At 41.8% G+C, this 22021-nt stretch overlaps 1 pseudogene; it reads right to left on the bottom strand.

Annotated features, from left to right (window-relative positions):
* Window positions 1-1751: 1751 nt before the first annotated feature.
* On the bottom strand, window positions 1752-16788 carry LOC142402089 (cytochrome P450 2K1-like; annotated as a pseudogene).
* Between the last annotated feature and the right edge of the window lie 5233 nt (window positions 16789-22021).

Below are 22021 nucleotides of genomic sequence, written 5' to 3'. Positions count from 1 at the left end.
CTGAAAAAGTGCAGAATATAAACCAATCATTGTTGGAATTTAGACAATTATGAAACACATGAGGGCTTCAATCTAATAAGAACTTCTATGCTGATTAATTTATTTGCTTTTCATCTAATTCTTTCATTTGAATGAATGTCGGTCCAGTCCTTTATCTGCTCTAACAGTGGCTTGAGGCGGACATCTTTTATTACTATCGTTATTATTGTTTTTGTTACCACTTAGTTTTTTATTTAGTTGTCTTTAACCTTTTTCTCTCCCTTATTGATTATATTTGTTATATGTATCATCTTCTGGGAGAACACACTCGCACAACAAACCCCCATTGCACCACTCACTACACACACATATAAAACTTTATCGTACTTTAAACTTTTTGCTGGTGTCCTGTAGGATTTCACTCTTTTTTCGTGGGTATGTTTTTGTCTTGCATGTTACGATGTTTAAAAAAAAAAATATCTAAATCAAATCAAATTTATTTATATAGCACATTTCATGTACAAACAATTCAAAGTGCTTTACATAAAATAAAAGCATTTCAGCAGGGAGTGGAAGAGAAACAAATAAAATCATTTAAATGAATTTAAAAACAAGCAACAGTCTAGATAAGTTAAAAGATATTTCATGCATAGACACATGAGAAAAGAAATGTTTTTAACCTGGATTTAAAAATGTCCACATTTGGTGAAAGTTTAATCTCCACTGGCAGTTTGTTCCACTTGTTTGCAGCATATAACAGCTAAATGCTGCTTCTCCATGTTTAGTCTGGACTCTGGACTGGACCAGCTGACCTGAGTCCTTGGATCTAAGAGCTCTGCTGGCTTTATATTCTCTGAACATATCACAGATGTATTTTGGGCCTAAACCGTTCTGGGATTTGTAAACCATCAGCAGGCTTTTAAAATCTATTCTGTGACTGACTGGAAGCCAGTGGAAAGATTTTAAAACTGGTGTGATGTGTTCAGATCTCTTAGTCCGGGTTAAAACTCTAGCAGCAGCGTTCTGGATGAGCTGCAGATGTTTAATGCTCTTTTTGGGAAGTCCAGTTAAAAGAACATTACAGTAATCGAGTCTACTGGAGATGAATGCATGGATGAGTTTCTCCAGGAGTATATGCTATAATCTACATGAATGTTTATGTTGTAGAGTTGTGAATTTATTTTATCAATGGAGAAATTGAGCAGCCTTGCTTTGTTGTCTACAGTAGTAGATCAACCCTCATCTTACATTGAAGCTCCCAGAAGTGACGTCGACGCAGCTTTAGCAGCAGAAAAGCTATCAGGCTTGTGTTGATGATAATAATAAACTCCTGGACTATGTACAAACCTCCAAATGCATCGCTTTGTGAGTACAGACCATATTTGTACTACTGTAGAAGTTTGGTGTCATGACATGTGATTTTAGTGTGGTCATTTTGGAGATACTGCCAGGGTCCATTAACCCTTGTACGAAGCTATTCGGGATAACTCAGTAACTCAGCTGATGTTCAGCCAATATCGGAAAAACTTCGGGTGGGCTACTTGGCTGGATGTCACGGTTCAAATGACCCTAGGGTGAATCTACTCTGTGTTAAAATGTGCTGTATGTCGTGGTCAACAGTTTTTTTTTGTAATATGGTGCCAAAAATCTCTGAAAGTGAACAAAATTAAAAAGGTTAAGCTTCAGTTTATTTTCATTTAAGATTTATTGAGTGTGAAGAAACTTATCCAAATTTATTTAACGCTAACAATACACTTCTATGCTTCCTGTAACATACATCTAACCCAGTTCTAATCTGCAAAAATGTATCAGTATGTGAAGATACAACATAGTGGCAGAAAAGCAGGAATCTACATTAAACATTACTGGTACTGGTATGAGTCTAAGAAACTGAACAATGTGAACAAATAGAAAAATTTAAAAAAAAAAACATTCATCTAGGCCAGAAAGTTACTCCACCTATCATTGATGGGGCTCATTAATCAATCAATCAATTATACTTTATTAATCCCCAAGGGGAAATTCCAATTTCGGTCATGACAGACAACACAGAAACAAACAGGGAGAGAGTGTGACCAAGGCAACCAGGCCCGCGGGCTCGCAGCCCACAGGCGCCGCCAGATAAGAAGGAAGGGAACAACATTGGGTGAGAGGAGGAGGAAAAAAAAAAAAAAATCATACTTCACACTATACCCTTTGTTGCGGCTGTCTTTTTGTATGTTCAGTCGCTAAGAAACTTAAAAGCCCATTTGTGACGCGTCCAAGAAATCCAAGTGTCCATTATCCATTTAAGGTGTTTATTGTAACAAAAGTCCAAACTGTGGTCAACGAGCAGATGAAGCAAAGGGAAAAAATGATATCTTTCAATAAATAATAATGATCAGAATAACGGCGAGATTATAAAGTAGAGTGACGTCTAATGACGGTCAACAAAAAATATTTGAGCTTCTAGTTCTCTTTCTTTGTGTCTCAAAACTCCCGCCACCACACACAATAGGTAACATAAAATAACCACACCCCTGGCTGTGTCACGCAATGACGTCATTAACACAATGACGTAAAACCTATAAAAGCAAACAAGCAAAGGTATACTTTGGCTCCTACAATACCGGCCCCTAATTATTATACTTCAATCAATAATAATTACATAATAAATAATAACCACACACATAAGTACATTTCAAAATTATAGAGTCCAAGAAGATCTTGAAAAAAGAGTGATCTTTACTGTCACTCTGAATCAGTCCATAGTCCATAGTGTATGTACTGTAGTGTGCAAGGGGCAAAGGTCAAAGTCCAAAATAAAACAAAGTCCGTTTGGGCTTTTCAAAGCGCTTCTGCCTCCAATAGAAGGCAGATTTTGTTAATTGGTCTGTTCAGAAAACCGGTTTTGGTCTTGATCCGAACGTGACGAACGAGTCCCCTTTTGTCCAGAATGGTCTCTGCAATTTTTCCAGTGAGCCAGGTGTTTCGAGGTGCCGACTCGTCCATGATGATCACGATGTCTCCTGGTGTGAAGTTGCGTCTGATTTTAGACCATTTCTGTCTTTCCTGCAGTTGTGGAAGATATTCCTTAATCCACCTTTTCCAGAACAGATCTGACATGTACTGAATTTGTCTCCACCTGCGGCGAGCGTAGATGTCTTCCCGTTCAAACTGTCCTGGTGGATATAAAGGCATGGCTTTGAGAAGAAGAAGGTGGTTTGGGGTGAGTGCTTCAAGGTCGTTCGGGTCTGTAGAAGCCTTGGTAATTGGGCGACTGTTGAGGATTGCCTCAACCTCACATAAAACTGTGTGCAGACCCTCCTCATCAAGATTTTGTACATTTAAAGTTGAGTTCAGAACCTTTCGCACTGATTTAATCAATCTTTCCCATACACCACCATGGTGTGAGCCAGCAGGGGGATTGAAGATCCAGTTGATTCCCTTGTTAAGCAGAGTATTATGAATCTGACTTTGATTCCAGCTTTCAATTGTTTTTCTCAACTCCCGCTGAGCTCCAACAAAATTGGTGCCATTATCAGATCGAAGTTCCTTTATCTGACCACGTCTGGCTATAAAGCGCCGAAGGGCATTGATGAAAGCGTCTGTGTCGAGTGACGATGCCACTTCAATGTGAACTGCTCTTACAGCCAAGCATGTGAAAATAACACCATAGCGCTTCACAACTTTCCTTCCCTGTTTTACTCCAAAGGGTCCAAAATAGTCAACTCCAACATATGTGAATGGAGGTTCATCAGGAGTGACTCTATCCAGTGGCAAGTCTGCCATTTGCTGTTGACCAGGGGTAGCGTTTACACCCCGACAAATAATACATTTTGACAGTATCTTTCTGATCAACACAGTGGCGCCAGGAATCCAGTATTTTTGACGTAGCCTTGATAACATATGGTTGCGACCACCATGACCCACCTTTTCATGAATATGTCGCAGAATCAGAGCAGAAATGTGAAACTCTTTGGCCAATATGACAGGATGTTTCACCTCTTCTGGCATTGCTGCTCTGCTTAGTCGGCCTCCGACTCGCAGCACATCACTGTCCAAGATGGGATTGAGTTTATGAATGTGGCTGGCTTGCTTGACATTCATTCCTTTCCTTAGACTTGCAATTTCATCTGCAAACCTCCTCTTCTGACAAAAGCAGATTATCTCCATTTCAGCGACATCCAGTTCCTCCATGGTGAGATGAGGGTTTTCCAGGGTCTGAAGGTTTCCTGTGTTGTTTTGTGGTGAGTTTCTGTGAGGAATGTTATCTGAGCGAACATGAACACAAGTTGCTTGTTTTCTTTTTTTGCTAAGACGCAAAAGCAGTCTCCTAAATCTGAGTATCCATGCCACTGCTCTTTTCAGATGAGTCCAAGAGGAGAAATGATGGATGAAGCGTGTTACTGGATCCATGTTTTCAGTCATTACCTGAGTAACATTTACAGTTATGCTCCTGACTTCAGAGTCTTTTGGTGAGATTTTTTCCAAACCGTCGGGATTTCGCGGCCACTCTTCCTGAGACTGAAGAAGAAATTCAGGCCCAGACAGCCATGTTTCCTTTCGAAGAAAAGATTCAACTCTTAAACCCCGTGAAGCCATGTCTGCTGGGTTGGTAGCTGTGTTGACATATCTCCACTGTTGTGCATGTGAGACTTTGTGGATTTCAGCAACTCTGTTGGCCACAAAAGTGCGGAATCTGGTGGTTTTGTTGTTGATGTATTTGAGCACAGAGGTGCTATCGGTCCAGAATATAGAATCTGCCAATTCCATCTGCAGCTCCTTTCTCCACACTGTGTCCATTCTGCTTGCCATTGTAGCTGCAGTCAACTCCATTCGAGGGATAGTGGCTGGCTTTAATGGAGCCACTCTTGCTTTTCCCATCACAAATCCGCAGTGTGCTTGGCCCTGGTCGTTATGTAGTAGCAGATAGCTAACAGTTCCATAACCATCTTCACATGCATCTGAAAAATGATGTAGCTGAGCAGATGCAACTGTTCCAAAGTCTGTGGGTTTGAAGCATCTGTCAACCTCGAAGTCTTCTAGCTCCTGAAGCTCTTGAATCCAATGCATCCATTCCTGTCCAGTGGAATCAGGTAATGCATCATCCCAACCAACCTTTTTTCTGCACAAATCTTGCAGGATTTTCTTGGCGGTCAAGACGACAGGTGACAATATTCCAAGGGGATCATATATCGAGCTCACTATTGAAAGGATTCCTCTTCTTGTGAGTGGTCTGTCTTTGAAGATGATTTTAAACTTGAAGACGTCAGACTGTACACACCATTGTACACCCAGCATTCTCTCCACAGGTAGGTTGTCACGATCCAAATCCAAATTCTTTATCTCTTTTGCTTTCTCTGTTTCAGGTATGGACATCAACACACAACGACTGTTACTTATCCACTTGTTAAGCACAAAACCTCCTTTGAAACAAATAGCTCGCAGCTCCTGGTAAAGAGCTATTGCATCCTCCTCTGAAGCTATTGACGCGAGGCAATCATCCACGTAGAAATTGTTCATGACGGTGTTTACAGCTTGAGGGCTGAACTCCTTCACGTTGTCCTCAGCACATTTTCTAAGTGCAAAGTTTGCACAACTGGGGGACGAAGTCGCTCCAAACAGATGCACCGTCATTCTGTATTCCACCATATTCTGACTGTAGTCTCCATCAGGCCACCATAAGAATCGTAACAAATCCCGGTCTTCACTTGGCACCTTGACTTGATAAAACATTGCCTCAATATCTGCAGCGATGACAACAGCTTCTTTGCGGAATCTAGCCAAGACTCCTATTAGCGTGCTGGTCAGGTCTGGCCCCTGTAAGAGCTGAGAATTCAGCGAAACTCCCTGAAACGTTGCTCCACAGTCAAACACCACTCTTAGTTTCTTCTTTTGTGGATGTAGGACTCCATGATGGGGCAAATACCATTTTCTGCCATCACTGCGTTCCAAGACACAATCTGGTACCCTTTCAGCGTAACCTTTGGCTAACATGTCAGACACGAAGCTGGTGTAATCAGAGTGAAAAGGTGGATCCCTTTTAAATCTTTTCTTTAAGTTTAGTGTGCGTTGTTCAGCAACACTTCGGTTGTCCGGCATACATATTTCCTTTTCCTTTAAAGGTAAATGAATGTGATAATGGCCATCTACTAGTATGGTAGATTGTGAGACCAGATCCAAAAACATCCTGTCTTCTTTTGACGGTTCCTTATCTTCTCTGACACACTCAGGGAAGTCATTTCTGAACTGTTGCTCCCACAGCTCGTCAAGTTTCACAACTGAGATCCTGTTGACATTGACTGTTGACTGTTCCTGAGCATCATCATCCCTATTTCCCAGTGGTCCATTAACTGTCCAGCCAAGCATGGTTTTAACAGCATAAGGTCCATTTCCTACACTCTGTATAACCTCAAGTGGTTCCAGAGCCTTTGGCACATCCGAGCCAATTAGCAGTTCTATTCCAGAATTAATTTCAGGCAGATGGACATTATTCAGATGAGACCACTGTTCGACATCTTTCTGATGTGGGATGTTTCCTTGATGCACGGGCATAGTCTTCTGGGTGTATATACCTGGAAGATCACAAAAATGGCTGCTATCCAGTCCAGCAACTTCAAGACCTGAAACAATGTTGGTTCCAACGACCTTTCTTTGACCCATGGTTCTCAAAAGAATACTTGACCTTCTTCCTTGGAGCTTAAGCTTAGTCATTAGGTCCACTGTACAAAATGATGCAGTGCTACCTGGGTCAAGAAATGCATAAGTATGTACTATTGCACTCCCCTTCTTGGCTTTCACCTGTACAGGCACGATTGAAAGTTTGCAGTTATCCTCACCGGCCCCAGTAAGACCACTGGTTTGAACCGAAGCTACAGCACTCTTTTTAGCTGTGTCCTTAGTCTCTGTTTGCCATGTGTCCATCTCCTTTTTCCTTTGGTAAATATGCAACATCCTGGGATGCCTCAAACCACATATGTCACAAGTGAGTCGCTTTCTGCAGTCTTTGCTGAGGTGTCCTCTGCACAAACAGCCAAAACATATTCCATTTTCTCTCATGAAAGCAATTTTCTCACTATGTGTCCTCTTTTCCAGTTTTGAACATACATCCAAAGCATGCACACCTTCACAAAACAAACAGCTTTTCAAGTCCAACAAATTTTCTTTTTTCTTCGTGCCTTTTGCATTTTTGTCTTTAAGTGTCACAGTGGTGGCAAAAATACTTCCTTTTATCCTTGGTTGAGGTTGTGACTTGGACCTCCTTAGATCTTTGCTCACTGCTGGAGTGTCTTTAATATCTCCGAACACTGGGTCCGTCAAAATCCTCACTTGTCTTTCCAGGAAATACACCACCTCCTTGAAGGTAGCTCTTTGTTTGTGTTTTTCCTGGATGTCACAAGCCAGAGTTCTCCATTTATCCCTCAGCCGATAGGGCAATTTCTTTACAATGACAAGCATGTTTGAAGGCATGTCAAGCTCTTTCATGTAGTTCACATCTTCCATGGCGTTGCAACATCCTTGTAGAAAAAGAGTGTATGCTTGAAGGGACTTTGTGTCATCAGGTTTTATTGATGGCCATGCAAGAGCCTTGTCCATGTAAGCTCTAGCAATTTTATGCTCGTTGCCAAAATGCTCCCGAAGTAAAGACTTAGCCTTCCTGTATCCTCTGTCTGAGTCCATGTGTAGGCAGCTTCTTACTATTTCCCTCGGCTGTCCTCTTGTGTATTGTTCCAAGTAATATAAACAGTCTCTGTAGTTGTCATTCTTGCTCTCAATACTGTGTTCAAATGACTTAATGAATGTTTGGTACTGAAGGGGGTCACCATCATAAACTTGAATTTCCCTCTTTGGCATAGAAGAAAGGCATTGTTGATTTATTAACAGTGCAGTGATTTCATTTTGTTTTTCCATAACTGAATATATGTTGTTCTGCTCACCATTGTTTAAGGTTGGTAAGATGGCTGGAGTTGTCACATGTGCCTGATCACCTGCATTCACGATGCGTGAGTTGAGTGTCCTGGGATCTGTAATGGTAGGTTGGGTGCGGGTTGCAGCTGTAGGTCCTATGGTTTGTGGATTGGTGATGTTTGTGACGTCTTGATCTGGGAGATTATGTCCATGTGGATACATGTTTTGTGAATTTGGCACAAGAGATTTTGCTTCAACATGAAGAGCTTTCTTTCCTTGTTGTTTTTCAAAATATGACATCATACCATCAGACCTTTTAGTTAGATGACTTTGTATACTGGATCCTCTTGCTGCTCCGAGCACATGCACCTTGGCCATAGTAGCAGCAATGTCTGCTTCCAGCTCCAATTGCTCTTTTTTCCTTTTCAACAACTCCTCTTGTTCCTCGAGTGCATGTTTATCTTTCAGCAGTTTTTTTCGAACAACAAGAGCAGCGACTTCAGCCTCGGCTTTAATCCGCGCAGATGAAGTACTTGATGCTTTGGAACTGTGTTTGCTTATCTTGCTGTTTGCAACGTTAGACACACTGTCACCTGGTTGAATCAGTTCCTGCACATCAGATGTTGCTTTTGGGTTTAGCTGAGGGAGAGGAATTTCCTCCCTTGCTTCAACAGGTGTTTTTTCAGGTGAGATGGAGGAAGTGTCTGCCTCTGCGGCGGTTGGTAAATCCACAGTCACATGATCTGTTTGCCTAGAGTGTCTTTCAATCTCAGACAGCCATTGTTTCACATCCTCCACAAAATCTGCGTTGTATTTGGTTACACGTGCAAACCAGTCCGTCTGAGTTTCTAGTTCCTCCTTAGGAAGCAAAGCAATAACTGATTCGTGCGCATCCTTTGCATTTTTATAAAGTTCAATCAGTTTCTCCAGGGTGACTTGCACGTTCTTTACATTTTCATCATCTTTCATGAGTTCTTTAATTTCCCGTGTGCGTCCCTTGAGTTTTTTTATCGCCGCTTGACGCTCATTTTGCAGGGTTTCAATTTTACAAGCCAACGCTTTGATTGTAAGCTTGACCGTCCTCTTCTCCATTCCATCATCCACATCCATTGTCTCACTCATATTAATCCGTTCACGTTCAGCTCCAACTTTTAGTCCGTGCGCTCTTTACATTCAACAAGCAGGCACAGTGCCACAACAATTCAATGCGCGCGATCCAAATCTCCGCTGATATCGGCGTATCCAGCGCGCATAAACACAAGCCAAACAGTCCCCAATAGACAAACGGCATCCACTTCAAATCCAACAAATCCAAACTGTGTTCCACAATTCATAAACACACAGAAGGAATCTCAACGTACCGTTTCTGGCTGTGATGCGCCGACGCTCTTTCTTTCCATTTCGTTATTCCTTTGCTTTTACGCAGCGCTCCGCTGTGGTCCCTTTTTAATACCGGCGAGCTGAATCCAATTCATTGCGAGTCCACGTCCAAATCCATATCCAAAGCTCCATAAACTTGCAATCCCAAATCCATATCCAAATCCAAAGCTCCACAAACGTGCAAGTCCAAAGTATTGTATTCCAAGTCCGACGTGGATATTTTTTGTTGACTAATGTTGCGGCTGTCTTTTTGTATGTTCAGTCGCTAAGAAACTTAAAAGCCCATTTGTGACGCGTCCAAGAAATCCAAGTGTCCATTATCCATTTAAGGTGTTTATTGTAACAAAAGTCCAAACTGTGGTCAACGAGCAGATGAAGCAAAGGGAAAAAATGATATCTTTCAATAAATAATAATGATCAGAATAACGGCGAGATTATAAAGTAGAGTGACGTCTAATGACGGTCAACAAAAAATATTTGAGCTTCTAGTTCTCTTTCTTTGTGTCTCAAAACTCCCGCCACCACACACAATAGGTAACATAAAATAACCACACCCCTGGCTATGTCACGCAATGACGTCATTAACACAATGACGTAAAACCTATAAAAGCAAACAAGCAAAGGTATACTTTGGCTCCTACACCCTTATCAGGATACGGTCTGAGATCGCAAAAAACCTCAGCACAGAAAAAGCAACACATACACATAACAACATCTTTAAGCAATGGGACAGTGAAGAGGTGAGGAGTTGCGTGTGTTATCAATGAGCACGTGTGTGTGTGTGCGTGTGTGTTTGTTCAATAAGTCTGCACAGAGTGTTGTATCAGGCAAATTGTCCTTGACAGGTTGGAATATGTCAGCCAGTCCAACAAATCTCACAGGAGTGTCAGGAAGGGGAGGGGGGGGGGCACATGGGAAAGAGCATCATGTTATCATAACAAGCGTGGAGAAGGCCAGTGTGGGGCGCCGGATTGGAATAACAATTTATTTAGGTCAGACAGACAGCTGATTACGTTGCCTGTCTTTTTGTCCATTGCTGGTATCTCATGGCGAAAGTCCCGAATTCAGCCGAATTGTGGGATGTGGACCCATTCCGCCCGGTCCAAGTGATCAATCAACCATTCTCCCAGGTTAATCCATTTCTCTTCTGAGTCCAGGAATCTCAGCCAGCCTGCGAACCTGCGCAAGGATCACATCCAGCTTCCGATTCTGCTCACGTAGCATCTCAGTCTGAGCGTTGATTGCTCTTGTGACCCCATCGAACGCCTTCCACGTTTTCTTAATTTCACAAAATACCAGGTATCCTCCAACTCCAAACAGCAGGAACCCGAGTATCATAAATCCGAATATGTAGACGTCTTCCGCGTCCTCGACAGCCAGCAACGCTAAACACACGATACGCCACTTCCCCCAGGCGTCCATCGAATATCCAGCGAAGAATGTCCCGTCGGGGCATGAGGGTTCTCCTTTCCCCAACTTTGCGTTTGAGAAAATTTGATCAATAGCGTTGAGAGACCAGCTGACCAAATCCATCTTACTTGAATTCGTCTGATATATAAAAAGATGCTCCAAAAGACACACATGCAGACACGCTGAGCAGGGCATAAAAACAGGGAGGGAGGAGCAGAGAGAAATGCAACCTCTTCCACCGAGAGCAAGAACAGATTATGACTATATCAGGTGATCACAGTGCCACATTTTGCTGCTCTTGCTCACTGCAGGCTGACGGCACACAGCTCATGAGGTGAAGGAGCGAGGACGAAGCCCACATCTGGTTTCAGGTCCAGTTCATCTTCTGAAACTCCAGGTGGAGCCTGGGTAAAGCGAAAGCGCTGAAGGAGGTTGGTGAAGAAGAGGAAGAGCTCCATCTTAGCCAGGCTCTCTCCGAGACACACCCTGCGACCTGCAAGAAATGTCATCATGTCTGGGCAAGTGGTAATGATCCCGAATCTCTGAAGTGGCAAAAACCTCGACAAAGTTGTAATACCTGCAGAAAAGGCCAAGAAGGCATCTCTCTTGATAAATTTACCCTCGGAATTCAGGAAATGAGAGGGGTTAAAAGTGTACGGGGTCTCCCACTCACTCTCATCATGGAGGACAGAATTAAGAAGAGGAATTACAGTAGTTCCCTGAGGATGAAATGAGATCATTATGTAAAATCTGAGGATCACAGAACTTTTTCATGTTGTCAGAGGTGTATTTATATGTCCTACAAGCAATATTGTTTGGAAGATATGAAACACCAGTGTGCTGCTGACCTCTTTGATAAAGTATCCCTTGAAGGTGACGTCTCGGCTGGTTTTGTGTGGGGATATGGGGATGATGGTGCCCAGTCTCTGCGTCTCATGGATGACAGCATTGGCGTACGGCAGGTTTTTACGGTCGTCTACTCGGACTTCACGGCTTCCTATCACCCTGGTCATCTCCTCCTTAACCTGGTCTGCAGATAAAGATACTTTGCAATGCATTCACCTTCACGGGACCGTCTACAAGCTAGCAGCTCTGCACAGCTATATGGCATTTATAATGTTTAACATTTTCTGTGTCTCAACAAGTTCAAAGTACATTGGAGTACGTTCTACACTTTGTAGAACACAGAAAAGTGTGGGAAAAAAAAGGCAGCACAAAACCTATGTGAACCATTAAGCAGTTATACAATGGCTAACATATAAATGAGTTTGGCCTTGAAAAAAAGTGCTTTGAGATGAGACATGCTATAATTTGGTAGTAAATAAAGGTTGGCATCTTTAACTGCCATTATGTACGATTATTGCTGCTGGAAGGAATGACCCCCAGTACTGTTCTGTGATGCAGCAGAGCTGAAGAAGCCTCTGACTGAACACACTGTATTGATTCAACTCTATGCTGTGTAGAGGGAGGTTTACCCTGAATTTTTGGATATTTGGCCATCAGCAGCAAAGCCCATCTCAGTGTGGTAGCTGTGGTTTCAGTGCCAGCAGCAAACAGGTTGGCCACTGTGAATATCAAGTTTTCCTCAATGTAGTGAGAATCCATAACACAAGAATCCTAAGAGAATGAACATCCCCATATCGTCAAAAAACAGACGTGTGTAACACCGATTTTGTTCTAAAAGAAAGCGTAGCTCTTACTTCATCCTTCTGCTTCCTAATCAGAAAACAGTCCACAAGTCCCCTGCATATCTGAGGGTTCAGTGTCTCTTTCAGATGTTTGATCAAATCTTTCACATCCCTGAAAGTCCTCTCATTATTTTTTAATATCACCTACCGTGCTTTTACCCATTTGACCAGCCAAGGAAAGATGTTGTAAAGCTGCCAAATTACAATGAAAACAAAACAAGTGGAATGATGTCATAGATGAAACTGTACTATGTTCAACAAAAACTGTGACGAAGAATATGTGCTAGTTTCCTTCCTCTAGCAGAATCTACATAGGAATGAAGAACAGAATTAAATATTATAACATGGACAAGGGTCTTTGAGTCAAGATGAACAGTGGCATTACAATTTATCTTAAAACCAATAAGGAAGATTACAGGATTACATTTTTTTTTTTTTTTTTAATTAAAAAAATTAAAAATTCAAATGATCCTCTTCTCTGTGTAAACCAAAACTAACTCACACATTTGAGTGTGTCTATATACTTTAACTATGTGCATATTTGGGTCTGTACAAGATACATGTGGTATAGTTAGATGTGTATCCATTTTATTGTACAGTCAAGTGAAAAAGAAAGTACACATAAGGGCTCAGTGGAAAAAGAAAATAAATAAATCATTGAGTTGTTTACAGGTGCTCCAGACCAGCTACGTGCCAAAACTACTGCTTTTTTAGAAAGTGGTCCCACTCGCTGATAATCATCTAATTAAGTGCATTTGATTGGGAGCACCTGGCTGTTACTTGCCCTCTTAATTCTTAAATCATCATTATTATTAGTAGTAAATAAATAATGTTATAATGAGGCAATCAGGGCTTGAAAACTAAATTATTTTTCAATCGTTCCGTTCCGAACGGTTCAGGCATGTTTAACGTTTTCGTTCTTGCGTTCCGCCACCAACATATCGTTCCTGAACCGGTTCGGAACGTAAAATATCGTTCGTTCTAATCGTTCCGGCAGTGTTTGGCGGGCCTATCAAGTCTACGTGTGTGGACTTTACCTTAGAATAGACGTACTCATTAGTTTTTGCACTTGATTTACACCGTAGCTCTATGCCCAAATTTAACAAATCACCGGCAGCATCCAAAAACATTCAGATGGGCTATCCATCCCACATAGCTTACTGTAGCCTATAGGCCTATTCTATGATAAATCATTTCTTATCAAAAACATTTCTGGATAAGTGGGGGAGAGCCGGGACGAATGAAACTTTCTGTTAAAGGAAAACGTTGGAAATTTTCAATTTTCCTATTTTCCCTGACACCTGTCCTCCAAAATCGATTTCTCACACTGTTTTACATTATTCAACCCATAACCTTGCGCTCCCAGATTTTTTCACTTCTGGCCATGGGCGCAGCCATGTTCAGCCACATCCGAGCATATTTTACGTCAGAAATGCAATTCTACTTGTGCAGCGGAAATAAAATTCTACTTGTGTGGCGGGAGTGTGCTCTAACAAAGTGTAGAGTGTAACTTGGAAATACACAATGATTGAATACTACCTGTATATAGTAGAATTAGAAATTATTTTTATTTCAACATGTATGTTCACATGTAGTGATAGTCTACAACTGCCTCATCGGCGTGAAGGAAACCCTTGTAGGTCCCGTCCTGCGACTCATATTTATCCCTGATCGCCCACACCGCACAGGAGGGAATCACTCTTCGGAAGCGCTTCCCAAGTCTCCCATGGAGAAAGTAGGTCACCTGCCGGTAGGCCTGGAAACGGTACACAAGGTTGGGCATGGGTCCGGAAACGCCTCACGGCTCGTGGATACAACCGGTGAGTTGTTAGCATTTGGCGGCGGTGCCGCGGCTGCTGCGACAGCCACTTGTCCATCCTTATTTTTAGCCTTATCCGACCATCTCGGCTGATGGCTATAAGCTAACATAACTTGGATCGAGAGGCTGATCATGATCTGACTCGGACTCAGGCGAAACTTCGCATTCTATCTCCGGGTCCGAGTCAGACCAAGACAGTTCGTAAGTGTCTTCCATTGCTGTAGAAAAAATGTTTGCATTTCTGACGTCATGCTGAGTGAACATGGCGGCGCTAGGGAGGGAGAGCCAGAGCGGTATAACTTGAATTTCAAACATTCGCGAATATTACTCTCTCGGGCTGACAAATGTAAACAAGGTGAGAAATCGATTTTGGGGAACATGTACCAGGGAAAATAGTAAGTTTGAAACTTTCCGGCGTTTTCCTTTAAGCTTTTTTTCTGCCATTCTGTTGCAGAATTTATAGTGGATCCTCCTGTTTTATTTTGACCCAGCATTAAGGCGTGGGTGACGATTGAAACAAGTGTTTCATGCGTCCAGACAGTGTCCTCCTACTGACACTTGACCTGACAACGTTAACATTTCATACTTTCGGATTTATTAAAGTAACGATTCATCTGCTGTATGGTCATAACATCCTACTGCATAAAACAACTTTTGATCACAAAAAAACTACGACGGGTAAGATTTTACTCATCAGTGTCAAAAACAGGCTGGTGGGGCTAACGCTGGAACTAGGTGACGTGACGGTGATTCGTGACAGCTGCCTGCATTGAGCCTAGCGGGCAGCGAAGTGAACGCACAACCGGAAGTAGTCTTTGTTTTCCCCTGACAAAGGCTACGCTTTTGTGAAATTTTATAAAATATATAGAGAACGAAAAAAAAAACGTTATTAACCGGTTTTGTCGATTTCAGAATAATGTTTCTGTTCCGGAACAGTTGAAGACCATTTCGTTCCTCGTAAAATTCCGTTCGTTTTCCGTTTTTGTTTTCGTTCCTTGAACCGGTTCGGAGCCCTGGAGGCAATATGTAACTTGGACCTGCTGTGAAAATAAATTAAATCAACTCCATCTTCACCGATGTTAAACCAAAACTTAGTTATTCCATGACATAAAGTCAGATGTTAATCAGTTCCTATGAATGCCTACCTGGATTGCTACGGAACCAGTGACGCGTATCGTCTCATTGGCTCGGCTGATCAGGTTTCTGAATCGGGGGTCAGTGTATTCAAATCTGCTTCCATACACCAAAGACGATATGATGTTGGATGTGGCATAATTTAATGGATGCGCTGTGTCAAATGGTTGCCCTGTAAAGTCACAATGAGAATAATGGGCAGTGCAATTAGAGTGAGCACAACTTTAGATACATGGATGTATTAGTAAGTTCAATAGCACTACAGAGAGTCACTTTGCATTCTAATTAAGCTTTTCTGTGTACAGCACTATGTGCTGTGAGTTATCATTTACATAATACGTAATATAAACATCATACCTTTATGCTCTTCAAGCGTTTGAATCAGGTGATCACACTCCTCTAAGATTTTTTCCTCAGTAACTCTTTTGCCAATCCCAAAGTCTTCGAGGGCGGTGAGGGAAAACCGTCTCATTTCTTTCCAAGAAACTCCATTTGCAAACAGAATTCCTTTAAAAAAAAAAAAGAAAAAACATTAAATGTGGACTGATGATGACCAATCACAAGAGCAAACATGTAAACAAATGCATATCAAAATGTGTAATTTATGGTTTTATGTTCAATTTTCAAATGAAACAGTTTAATTCTTTGAGTTATTCTGTTTGTGTCTTAGTATCGTAAAAGATATTTGCACACACACTGAAAATGAAGGTCATACCGTGGCCTTTGGTTGTGTCATTAAATATAGGTGAGATTTCTCGGTCTCCAAACTCCTCTGCAAAGCTGACCAGAGCGTCTTTGACTGCCTTATACCCAGCCAGGACGACCACTTTTTTTGGTTCCAAAGTAAACCGCAAATACGGACCCATATTTCTTAGAAAGCTGGGCGGATAAAAGAAAATGGGTTCGGCATCAAACCAAAATCACAATCAGAATCAGAAAAAAATCTTTATTTATCCCCGAAGTGCAATTAGAAGGGCGAAGAGCGGTACATTAAAAGAAGAGCAAGAAAATGGAATCACAAAGAAAATAAAAACACAAAAGGGGGTGACAAAAAAAAAGGCAGATAATACTTGTTGCACACAACAAGTTACGGAATATCTGGTTTTGGGTTAGTACTACGTCACCTCATGCAGTGTCTTGTGGGGTCTGTTGAGATCCAGCTGCAACAGGTTGCCAAGCAGGGGCAGAGGCCTCGGTCCTGGAGGTTCTCTCCTCCTCACTCCCGCAGAGGTGGAGGAAACCGAGACAAGATAAAGGATGAGCAGGAGGAAAACAGCACCTATCGCCGCTGTAGGACCCAAGAAGAGAGAAGAAACAAAATCCTCCAAAGGCTCCATTTGCTCCGCTGTGGTAGTCCTCCTTGTTATCGCTGTAGGCAGATGCTTGTGCTCTTGTGCTTTTGTGAAAAGCTCCAGGGAAGCTTCAACAACAGGTTAACTCTTAGCCCGCCTCCTCAACTCCGTGCGCTGCTTTGGACATCTTCAAGTAAGGTCAGGGCCTCATAAAAAGACAGTTGCGGGCGGCACTCTTTAAATAATCAACACACTGTCGGGGCTGCAGCCCCCCCTGGTGGTGGCTGCGGTAACATCACTGTAAACCGAAATGTTTGAAATAAATATAATATTTTAAAAAAGTATATATATTAAGGTTTTGTGATGATCCTGTTTGCCGTTAAGTTTTTCATTTGTCCAGCTTTAAGTGTAATTTTATGGATAACATTACTATTTCTTGCTCGTATGGTAATACATAATTATAATATTTTGAAGTGTTTTTGTTACTACTTGGATAAGTTACGTTGCAGTTAGCTAACAACTAGGCAGTTAGCGCTGTGTTGTTAGCTGTCAAAGACTTCTGTGCAGACTAGGTTCGTTTGCTGCTCGTTTATCCAGGGCTCTAAATTAACACCCGCCAACCCGCCAAATGCGGGTGAAAGTTATTTTTGGCGTGTATTAAAAAAAACTCACTTGCCGGCTTGGCCGATGATAAATGAGGAACTTTACCATCTATTTCGCGGGACGCGCGAGCGCAGTTTCTATGGGAACGCATAGAAACCGCCGAGGCTGCCGTACTAGGGGAGTGGGTCAGGGTAGGCGTCCACTATTCCGGCACGTCAACGTAACTCGCCGGATTGGATGCCTAGTTGTCGCCGTGTTGCTACTACAGTGGGTGTGTACAGATGGGCGTGTGAAATGGCTCCGGGGGAAAGTAAATAACTTGTGATTTTAACCAACCGAAGTTTCTCCCTCTAAAAATTTGAGTTTTGGAGGGAAATGAATGTGTATAAATCGTCAGCAATGGAACATTATTTCATATTGTACCATGGATCCGGATCTGCGAGCGAGGAGAGCTGCTGTGCTGCTGCTGCTGCTGAGACACAGGAGATCACATGATCTACTGCCATTGGATAACGCACTCCGTCTGCCGTGGCAAATTTGCATAAAGTTTGGCCGAGCCCAACTTTTTGACGTGCCGCAGGTCCGCCGCTCGCCGTGCCGGAATCCCAGCATGCTTTGCGAGCACGGCGACAACGATCGGCCGGATTTCATTGAAAATGAATTGAATGCGTTGGATACGGCTTGACGTGCCGGAATAGTGGACGCCTACCGTCACTCTGGTTTGGAAATACGATAGACGCCGGTGTTCAGTCGATTTCTCCTACTTGTCGAGAATTACTACTTTGTGCATGCGCCGAGCCGATTTTCTAAGTTTCGTTTTCACGCCTATAATGTTTTGCGACCCTGCGTCTGATTATTTTCTCTTTTGGAAGACATGCAAAGTAATAAAACACTTAGGCCTATCGTATTAACAAGCAGTTAGCTTATGCACAAATGGGGTGTCATTCACCATTTGATTTTTGTATTTGGGACACTTCTGTCTTTATTTAGGTGACTCTGCTCCATCATTGTGAATGAATGCATTGAGAAGGGGGAGCATTATTTGACAGCGTGTTATTGGTACAAATACAGACGCAAACACTAACAAAATGTGGCGATGGTTGGGACAGCCGGCCGCGAAGAGAAAAGATATGCCTGCCAAAGGAGGGGAGGAGGATGATATTTTGAATATATTGAATCTGGCATGGTGACAGCTTGCGCACACGCTGGCCATACTTTGTGAGAAAAGGGAAAAATGGAACTGATTTAGATGGATCCGAAGACAGTTCAGAGAGCTCGGACGATGTTTAAGCATTTCACAGTATCCATAATTCCATAACTAGTCTCTGCACATAGTTTTGTGTTTAATTTTGTGCATTATCTGCACTAAAACATGATTAGAAAGTTGTTAAATATTTCCATTTTTGTAGATTCAGGGTTCACATGAATATAAATCAGTTTTAAAGTTATTTTTTTATGTACAAAAAATGTGACCCTGAATAGTATGCGAGAGTTGAGGAGTAATGAAATGTTTGAATAAGTTTTGTATGCACATAAGTTTAATTGCAATTTGGTCCATTGAATGCTTAATAAGTGTATATATAAAAGTATTGTAAATGCATATACAATCGTAGTCACTTCATATCATATGTTAAATCATTGTTTTAATTTATGGCCTTGGTGCCCTGGCTTTTGGCCTTTGTGCCCTTAAAAAATTGACAACTCAAAAGGCCAAGTGGCCTTGCCCCTAAAATGACGAAATTCCAGGCCTGATATATATATATATAATATCTACAAATTATATGCGGTGTAATAGAGTTGTGGGAATATGTGGGAAAATATATTTAAAAAAAAAACAATTGTGGAGGGGACTTACCAGGAAGCCGCTTCAGCATATTCAATAGCTGGGTTTCACCTAGGGTTGCCAACTCCCTGAAAAATAAATAAGGGACACCTCATTAGAAGGGCCGGCCGACCCGATTGCCTTCACCTTTCCTGGCCTGGTGAATTTTTTAGCCCCTTTTTTTGTGAGTGAAACGATTTTTTAACTATTTAACTCGAACCTGAATTGAATTAGATGCATATTTTCTAAGTGACATGAACACATGGAAAACAAATTATTATTCAGGAATTCACTTTAATACAAAATAACAAAATTAACTGAATAAAATAAGTATCTTTCTTAAAGGAGAAGTTCTTTTTTTTTTTTTTTTTTTTTTAACCTGGACCTTATTTCTGGCTTAAAATACATTCATCTACTCACCGATAACAGTTTGGTGAAAGTCGGCGTCCTTCGGAAGATATTTAGATCACTGGAGATCGGCGTATATCCATATAACGGGAGAGAACAGGGCAGAGACCATACAGCCTCTAAATAAGGCATTATCTGTCTTTATTTCCCCGATACTTTAAGACCAATGAATGAATGAACGCGTACTATTGCACTGTTAGATCAGAGCTGCGCTGTTGTTATTTTGTAGCAGAGTGGTGCAAAAAGTCTACATTATGTGGTTTCAGAGAGTTACATGGTTCTGTAAAAGCATTCAGAAAACAATACAGCAATGTACTGATATTAGAAAACGTACTTTGTCCTTTTGAATACTTAAGTATTTTTAAAAGTAAGTTCTTCGGTATTTTAACTTGAGTAAAATTTTGAACTTGCAGTTGAGTAAGATTTGACCATGAGTATCAATACTTTAACTCAAGTAGCCTACTGGAGTTGAGTACTTTGTCCACCATTGCTTAAAGCAATGTCTGCTGCTTACTGGCTGTGTTCGAAACCGCCTACTGCATACTACATACTTCCATACTGCATACTCATCGATCAGACAGTATGCAGAGCGTTTACCCACAGTGCACTTCACTCCTGCCCGAGCCGAAATCAGCCGGCCTGAAAAGCTGATTTCGCTTAAGCTATAAACTCTGTAAATATATAACTTTAGCAACATTTGAAACATTTTCAGGCGAAAAAGTAGTCATTTAGACCCCCAAGGTGTTGAAAATCTGACAAAATACCGGCTATTTACAATTTTGTTCCCACGAATTCGGCGCTACTAAAGCTAGCCGCAGTGAGTAACGCACTTCCGGTTATGCCGTTTTGACTGCTCTCGTCCCGTTAACGGAATTTGACCGTTCAAATGCCTTACCGGAGAGTTTTGTCAGCTCTGAGATGAAGTTCGGCCCGCTGTCTTCGGTACATCATGCTCGCAATCGACTGGGGATTGCTCTCAGATGTAAGTTTACTTTGTTTCCCTATAAATCTAAAGAGAGCTAGCTAATGGAACGCAATATAACATACCCTACTGCCTGAAAATTGGAGTGAAAAATGGGCATCATTGAGCAACAAAGTTGTGAATTGATTTATTTCATAAAGTTTAATAAGTTAAATAAATAATGAATAAATTAATAAGTGAAATACATCCCATTTTAAACAATATAGTTACTTCACAGCATCATATAATTAAGCAATTGTCTGTAAAAATCATATTGTTCATTCATATTATATATTACAGGTGGCTTCAAGAGGGCCATATTGCAGGGTGAATTTTTACTCCTAAATGTTTCTCACTCTGAACTTCTGACGACAGCTCTCTGGTTGATAGCGTCTGTCTCTCCCATACGTGCTCACTGACCGGCACCAATAGTCCCGCCCCTTACACAGCGAATACATTCTGATTGGCTCTTGAGCTCGCTAACCATTTTATAACACCTTGAACTGTATTTATCATGCTTTTTCTCTTTACATCATGAATTATTTGTAAAACAACATCTTATTATAATTTTTATACACTGTAACCTTTATGAATTTTATACAGGGCTACACTTAGGCCAGAAATATACCTGCTTTTTGATACTGCGGTCACGCCATCTGCGCTTCGGAGAGGCACGGTCGCGCAGCTACACTTGAAAATCTAGTGCGCGTCTACACCGTGTCGTACGGTAAAGCGTTTGAGCCCAATGCACGATGTGTATGGGCAGATAAAATAATTCTTAAAAAAAGAAAATCGAATTGTTTTCTGCAAACTCCACCAGATTCTTGTTCTATATGTCCCCAGCTACCTTTGTTGTGATTTTCAAGTTATTTCCCGGCATCTTTTTCTAATAATCTGATGTTGAAATCATTCCCAATGCATGTACACTGTCTCAGAAAATTAGAATATTGTGATAAAGTTCTTTATTTTCTGTAATGCAATTAAAAAAACAAAAATGTCATACATTCTGGATTCATTACAAATCAACTGAAATATTGCAAGCCTTTTATTATTTTAATATTGCTGATTATGGCATACAGCTTAAGAAAACTCAAATATCCTATCTCTAAATATTAGAATATCATGAAAAAGTATACTAGTAGGGTGTTCAACGAATCACTTGAATCGTCTATCCATCCATCCATCCATCCATCCATCCATCCATTCATTATCTTCCGCTGGTCCGGGGATCGGGTCGCGGGGGCAGCAGCTTAAGCAAAGAGACCCAGACGTCCCTGTCCCCGGCCACTTCCTCCAGCTCTTCTGGGGGGACCCCGAGGCGTTCCCAGGCCAGCCTAGAAACATAGTCTCTCCAATGTGTCCTGGGTCTTCCCCGGGGCCTCCTCCCAGTGGGACGGGCCCGGAACACCTCACCGGGGAGGCGTCCAGGAGGCATCCTAACCAGATGCCCGAGCCACCTCATCTGACTCCTCTCGATGCGGAGGAGCAGCGGTTCTTCTCCGAGCCCCTCCCGGATGACCGAGCTTCTCACCCTATCTCTAAGGGAGAGCCCAGACACCCTGCGGAGGAAACTCATTTCGGCCGCTTGTATTCGCGATCTCGTTCTTTCGGTCACTACCCACAGCTCGTGACCAT

This window comes from Odontesthes bonariensis, chromosome 16 (genome assembly GCF_027942865.1).
Source record: "Odontesthes bonariensis isolate fOdoBon6 chromosome 16, fOdoBon6.hap1, whole genome shotgun sequence".
NCBI classification, from domain to species: Eukaryota; Metazoa; Chordata; class Actinopteri; order Atheriniformes; family Atherinopsidae; genus Odontesthes; species Odontesthes bonariensis.
Note: the sequence above shows the minus strand (reverse complement) of the source record. Positions and strands in the feature narration are given on the sequence as shown.